Genomic DNA, 7,746 nt, shown 5'->3' with positions numbered 1-7,746 from the left:
CTGCAGACACCAAGGCCAGTGAAGAAGGAGGGGGAGGAGGTGCTCCAGGCACCGGAGCAGAGATTCCCCTGCAGCCTGTGGTGAAGGCCATGGTGAGGCAGGCTGTCCCCCTGCAGCCCATGGAGGTTAACAGTGGAGCAGATATCCACCTGCGGCCCGTGGAGGACCCCATGCCGGAGAAGGTGGATGCCCGAAGGAGGCTGTGACCCCGTGGGAAGCCTGCACTGGAGCAGGCTCCTGGCAGGACCTGTGGCCCCATGGAGAGAGGACCCCACACTGGAGCCATGTTTGCTGGCAGGACTTGTGACCCTGTGGGGGACCCACGCTGGAGCAGTCTGTTCCTGAAGGACTGCACCCTGTGGAAGGGACTCACACTGGAGCAGTCTGTGGAGAACTGCAGCCTGTGGGAAGGGCTCATGTTGGAGAAGTTTGTGGAGGACTGTCTCCCATGGGAGGGACCCCACGCTGGAGCAGGGGAAGAGTGTGAGGAGTCCTTCCCCTGAAGAGGAAGGAGCGACAGGAGCAATGTGTGATGAACTGACCGCAACCCCCATTCCCCGTCCCCCTGCACCACTGGGGCAGAGGAGGTAGAGAATTCAGGAGTAAAGTTAAGCCCGAGAAGAAGGGAGGGGTGCAGGGAAGGTGTTTTTTAAGATTTGATTTTATTTCTTATTATCCTACTCTGATTTGATTGGTAATAAATTAAATTAATCTTTTTCCCCAAGTCGAGTCTATTTTGCCCATGATGGTAATTGCTGAGTGACCTCCCTGTCCTTATTTCAACCCACGAGCCTTTTATATTTTCTCTCCCCTGTCCAGCTTAGGAGAGGGAGTGATAAAGTGGCTTTGGTGGGCACCTGGCATCCAGCCAGGGTCAACCCACCTCACTACTGCAGAGGTATATGTCTTATAACTTGGGCTTTTTTGTGGTGTTGTACTGTTTTTCCGTTTTCTTTTTGTTTTTAGATGGGAAGAGTGGTTGTACAAACACAATAGCAAAGGAATCCCAGAAACAAAAGGGGAAGGATTCCTAGTATTCTCACTCCCCTACAGTGCACACTTAGGAAAACACTAGGATACTGATAAGCATGCAATATTACTGAAATTGCATTAAAAAGAAACCAAAGGAGCATATGTTCCTTCTCGTATGAGGTCTCGGGAACCTCCTGGAGGAATGTTCAGGAATTAATGTATCCTTCTCAGGCAATGCATCCAAGATATTGTTTCACATGCATTTAACACACCTTTTAAATGGTTGTACTGGGATTTTGTCCAGTCTTATAATTTTTTCTCTCCCCTTTTAAAACACTCTTAAGGGACTCAGACACATTTTAAAGATGTGGAATAGTTGTGACAAATGTTGTACCTAGTGAAGGTGAGGTGTTTACCTTCCTTTTCCTTGGAGACCCAGAGGCAGTAAAACACTATAAAACATCCATGGAAGTGACTTTATTAGGGTTACAAAAGAAAACCACAAATTTTAATTGGCAGGAACAAGCAGGCTTTTCACTTGATTCTTGCTGCAGGCAGCAGGGATTTGGCACTGGTGTCCTTTTCCAGTGTTGCAAGCCTTTTAAAATAAGCATGGTTGTTTCTGTTTCCAACTCTGTCTCTCTCAAACATTTTCTTCCCAAAGTGAGGGAAGCTGTGAAAGGAAGGTAGATTCCCCCATCTCTCTGGGAAAGTGATTTTTTTTTTTAACTCTTTCCGTCTGAACCAATATTGCTTGATTCCTGTATGTTTTCAGGTTCTACCAGGTGATAAGTGCTCCCCATTCAAGCCCAGTAGCTGAAAAGGCTGTGATTTGTGCTGCTCCACTAAGACTAAAGTTCTCAAATGCATCTCCTCTTTTTATTGGTCTTGAGGTGAAAATATTTAACACTAGTAATAGAAAGAGGCCTTCATTGCTGCCCTAATTAGGGCAAAAAAAGATTCCTGGCAAAAAAAGTTTCATGTGAACACAACTTGGCAACCTCTGATGGTATGTGATTGGATCATCATGGCTAATTTGCCAGTTAAAGTAAGTAGAACCATGGAGTCAAACTTTTGGAAAAGTTGTCCATTGTTTTATAAGTATAGTCATCTCCCCTATTACTACTTCTCTCATAATATTTTGTAGCTCATTACACATAAGAACCAAAATTAGAGAGGTAAAGCAAAGGAAAAGACATTTCTGCTGTTAGATTCGTATGAAATAAAGTAGTAAATGCAGTGGAAATCCTTGGGGAGGGGGAAGTCAGTGATTGATGCAGCAATGCTGATTGCTGGAAGTGAATGTGTACTGCTATTCCTCTGCTGAATCTGCAATTGTGTTTATTTGTATATGCAGATTGGGCAATTTTCAGGCAATTGTGCAGGCAAGCATCACTTTCTGGAGGTAACTGATTTGCATGAGAAATTTTGGCAACTGGACACACCGATTTTGAAAACCAGGCCCACTATGTAGAGGCCTTTGTGCAGGGCAGTATTATGTTTCAGTATTTCTAGGCCTTGATCAAATTAACAAACACAATTTGTTTGTTACAGCCAGAATAGGCTCAGTGCCCTCAGGAGTGACTGTCACTGGCCACTGTCCTGGATCTTTTCCTTGAGTATCTCTTTGCTCTTCCCAGGAGTTCTGAATTCTTGCTCTTCACTGGAAGCATGAAGAGAAGCACAAACTTTCTTTCATGCCTAGATTATGCTTTACGCCATTGCTTCACAAGCAATTTAAGCCAGAATATTCTGGTCTTGTCATCAAAAGAAGCCATACCTCCTTTCCATGCATCATGTTATTTCTGGTTGCCTACTGCTGGTCTGGCATTTTTCTCCTCAGCTCTATCTGGGCAGCAGGTACAAGACTTAGTGCAACCATGCAGGGGGCCACACCAGCGACCTTGTCTGGACTGGACTGAACCTGGCAAAAATACCGCCCTAGAGACTATGTTTATTTTACCTCAATAGGCAGGATGTATTTGAGTGCTTAAGTGATGGAGCTGATGTATGAACTGGGAGGAAGGAGAGAAACAAGAACTTGGCAGCATGGGGGAGGACAAGACTGCCCATTTTTTGCAGCAGAGCTGATTTGTATCAGTTGAAGTTTATGAAACTGCTGTGAAAAACTTTGGAATCATTGGGAAACTGCTGAACAGCAGGTTCTTGAACAGAAGCTATGGCTGTCTGAGTGCTGAGTGGGTTGGTGGTAATTGCTTTACCTAATGTGGTTCAGTGAATTCAGCATACGAATAGTGTCTGCTTATCATTTAAGGAAATGTTTATCAATGGCTATCAAGTTATTAATCAAAAAGTCAACAGAACTTGTGACATGCTCAGAAGACTGTGGAAAAAAGCTGACATAATAATCATACAGTGTGTACTGCTTTTAACAGAGATTTCTCTGGGTGCCATGCAGAACAAAAATACTCGAGTGAAGTAGAGAAGTAATGCAGAATAAGATACTAACATAATAATATAATAAAATCATAGATGTGATGTATTTGCTATCTTTTGATGCTACATTAGGAAAAGGAAAGGTGGAATCTAGAAAATACTTCCCAAGCAAACTTTGATAGAAACTGCATCTCCTGTTCTACATGAGTAGAGACTCTTGTTTTTGTGTGTGAGATGGAGTTGCATCTTCAGTCAGAGCTAGCAATACTGTGTCTCAGCAGATTCCTAGATTTTTAAAACGTTTTTATTATAAATGCTATATTTGTTAAAGTGTATGTTTGATAAAATACACAGCTGCAACCAGGCAGATGGTAAGAAAAAAATGTAGGAATCTTCCCAGTTTGGCTCTACTGGGTACAGCAGTGGTCACTGGAAAATACACCTTGTTCTGGAGGTGTCACAAAATGGTGGGAGTGTTGTCTCAATGCCACAGGGGCAGCGATTATCTTTTCCAGTTGTTTCCCACTATATGTATCTCTGTTTCCATGAAAATTGCTGCTTTAACCTCCCATTGTTACCCTTGCATAGAAAACCTTGCTACCGCGGTTTCCTATTGTCATCTTAATATAGCTGCCTATGATCTTTGCCGCTTTCTCCATACGGGAGCATAACTGATGTTTTTTGGTAGTATAGGAAGGCTGAAGTTGAGGCGGCTGCTTTTGTTTTTACTTCTCACTCAAGTCAGGGTGCGAACCAAGCTCTGCTGGTATGCAAACCTAATGAATCAATCCACTGTGTTGCTTCATTGAGCTTTGTTTCCCGCTTATTTAGCCTGTGGCTGATTGTTGAAATGTGCTCTATGCCGCTTCTTTTAACGTTATTTACTGCTAAAAGGAAGTCTAAATTTTCCATTTGGTTTCTTTCTATGAGTTAAACATCATGTTTTTCCTGCTTACAGTAATAATTCAGGTTGTAGAGGGACATGTTTTGACAGGAACATCATACATAATTTTAAAATTAAGAGTTGCAGAACTCATGACTTACATAGTATGACAGTTTTAGGCCTTGTTGTTCCTAAAAGGCTGGGTAATGTGAACAAGAGATTTCCTTTAATTAGCTTTATTTATTATTCCCTATAATGAAACATCCAAAGGACCTTTAGTCTGCAATTTTACATGGGCTGAGGGAAGATACTACAGGCTGTTCCTTCTGAGATAATGCTGGTATTGCAGGATGCTGTAGTATTACACCACTGCCATCCTTGGGAAATATGATGGCAGCTAAACTTGCCTGTTTTGTCAAAGTGCTGCCATTACTTCTAATATTTTTGATTTGTGTCTTTTTTAATTAGGCTAGCACAGCAATTGTCAAGGTGATGAAGTGGTGAGCAGCACTTGAAAACTTCATCTGGTTGCTTCATAATAACAGTTAGGTGAGGATTTTAATTGTGTGCACTGCTTGGTTTTCTGTTTGCGTAATCCAGTAGTCATGCGTATTTTCCACCATTTAGCCTTTATAAATACTAATAATAAACTACAGAAAGCTCCAGAAATGAAACCAAAGAATCATAGAATCATAGAATCATTAAGGTTGGAAGAGACCTCCAAGATCATCGAGTCCAACTGTCAACCCAACAACACCATGCCCACTAAACCATGTCCCTAAGCGCCGCATCTACCCGTTTTTTAAATACTTCCAGGGATGGTGACTCAACCACTTCCCTGGGCAGCCTGTTCCAATGTTTAACTACTCTTTCAGTTAAGAAATTTTTCCTCACATCCAATCTAAACCTCCCCTGGCGCAACTTGAGGCCATTTCCTCTCGTCCTTTCGCCAGTTACTTGGGAGAAGAGACCAACACCCACCTCGCTACAACCTCCTTTCAGGTAGTTGTAGAGAGCAATGAGGTCTCCCCTCAGCCTCCTTTTCTCCAGGCTAAACAACCCCAGCCCCCTCAGCCGCTCCTCATAAGGCTTGTTCTCCAGACCCCTCACCAGCCTCGTTGCCCTTCTCTGGACACGTTCCAACATCTCAACATCCTTCTTGTAGTGAGGGGCCCAAAACTGAACACAGTATTCGAGGGGCGGCCGCACCAGTGCTGAGTACAGGGGCACTATCACTTCCCTGCTCCTGCTGGCCACACTATTTCTGATACAGGCCAGGATGCCGTTGGCCTTCTTGGCCGCCTGGGCACACTGTCGGCTCATGTTCAGCCGGCTGTCGACCAACCCCCCCAGGTCCTTTTCCGCCAGGCAGCTTTCCAGCCACTCTTCCCCAAGCCTGTAGCGCTGCATGGGGTTGTTGTGGCCAAAGTGCAGGACCCGGCACTTGGCCTTGTTGAATCTCATACAGTTGGCCTGGGCCCATCGATCCAGCCTGTCCAGGTCCCTCTGCAGAGCCTTCCTACCCTTGAGCAGATCAACACTGCCGCCCAACTTGGTGTCGTCTGCAAACTTACTGAGGGTGCACTCGATCCCCTCGTCCAGATCATTGATAAAGATATTGAACAGAACTGGCCCCAATACTGAGCCCTGGGGAACACCGCTCGTGACCGGCCGCCAACTGGATTGAACTCCATTCACCACAACTCTCTGGGCCCGGCCGTCCAGCCAGTTTTTGACCCAGCGCAGAGTACACCTGTCTAAGCCGTGAGCCGCCAGTTTCTCCGGGAGAATGCTGTGGGAGACGGTGTCAAAGGCCTTACTGAAGTCCAGGTAGACCACATCCACAGCCTTTCCCTTGTCCACTAGGTGGGACACCTGGTCATAGAAGGAGATCAGGTTGGTCAAGCAGGACCTGCCTTCCATGAACCCGTGCTGGCTGGGCCTGATGCCCTGGTTGTCCCGCAAGAAAATGAATAAATAGAATAAACAGGAAAGTTATAAAAATGATGGGCAGGAAAATGTTTAAAGAACAAAGCATTCAAAGACAGTCTAGTATCTGACATCACAAAGAGTCAAAGTGTATACATGGGGGAAAAAAAAAAAGAATTCCCCAGGGCAAAACCAATAGGTGGCCTCCTTAGCAATCCTGTAAGAAGACATTTCCAGGTTAAATGCCAAGAAATTTGGAACTGATCTAATGCTAAATAGCATTAAAAAAAAAAAATTAACTCCCTCCCAGAATTAGCATATGTGATCTTGGAATAAAATGAATCTTGCTTGTGAACTTCCAGAAGAATTTATTCGAGTACTTCAGTATTTCAGGTGCTAAGTCTTGATCTTCAAATTCCTCAGTCAGAAACCAGTGGTGCAAGCTGCTATATATTTTCTTCTGTGAAATAATTATGGCCTTTTCAGTCTGTAAAGGGCTTGTAAACTGACCAGTCTACAATCTGGGAATGAAATTCCTGAAGGAATTGGAAGAATGTAGAAATTGAACAACCTGAGCCTATTTGGCAAGACTCTCCTTACTGATTAAGGTATAATCAGAGAGGTGTGGAAAGAAAATCATCATCAGTAATATAGAAGACCAAGGGAAAAAGAGGAAGGGAAGAGTTTAAGCACAATAAGGATCTTATTTTAGCAAAGATGGATGAAAATACAGCAGAAAAAAACCCCTTAGACATTGTCAAAATTAAAATTACTCTTGAGATCAAAAGTCCCACTCTGTGTGAAGAGAGGAGTTATGCTGGCACTGTTGATGCTGTTGTGTGCAGGTATTGTTGTCTTTGCTTCTCTGATGTAAAGATTTCTGCATCTTTGTAGATTCTATTACAAAGAAAATTAAACTCATAAATAACTAAGGGTTCATAATGCAATCAGTTCTAGTCTCCTAGCAGAGAGACAAAGACTCTCCCAGGACCAATATTTCTTTGTTTCCTCTACTTTTCTCTTCTTGGTCCCTTACGCTGTCTTTTTGCCGATTGTCATGGTATGGGGTCTTGAGTTTAAATTTCCCAGACAACATAAAAGTGTCATATTGTCCTGCTTATTTGGCTTCCTTCATTCCCCTTTTGTGTTATTAATTAAATATTCATTTAATGCTTCCCTCTTGTTCCACTCTGACAGTGACCTTAGAGTCAAGCTTTTTGGTTTCCTCCATACCCCTCCATGGTTATTTAAAAAAATCCAGGAAGGATTCAGGCTCATTCCAAAGCACAGTGATTGCCTGTAATGGAAAAAAAAATCTCTCTTTTTTTAATAAGAAAAAGCTTACTATTGTCAATGCTTACCTTCAAGAGAGAGCTATGCTGGTGCTCTCTGAGCAGGGATATATGACACCCTCTTATTTGCAGTTAGGCTAACATATCCAGTGGGTCTGGGGCTTCATATATAACATTTTTAAAAACAATTTCTGTTGGATGAACAGAAGTTCCTTTTTCATAAGACTATGGGCCTGGTTTTACTGAGTCTACCTTAGTTTCCTGTCTCTGACA

Source organism: Pygoscelis adeliae, unplaced genomic scaffold, assembly GCF_000699105.1.
Source record: "Pygoscelis adeliae isolate BGI_AS28 unplaced genomic scaffold, ASM69910v1 Scaffold54, whole genome shotgun sequence".
Classification (NCBI taxonomy): domain Eukaryota; kingdom Metazoa; phylum Chordata; class Aves; order Sphenisciformes; family Spheniscidae; genus Pygoscelis; species Pygoscelis adeliae.
Note: the sequence above shows the minus strand (reverse complement) of the source record.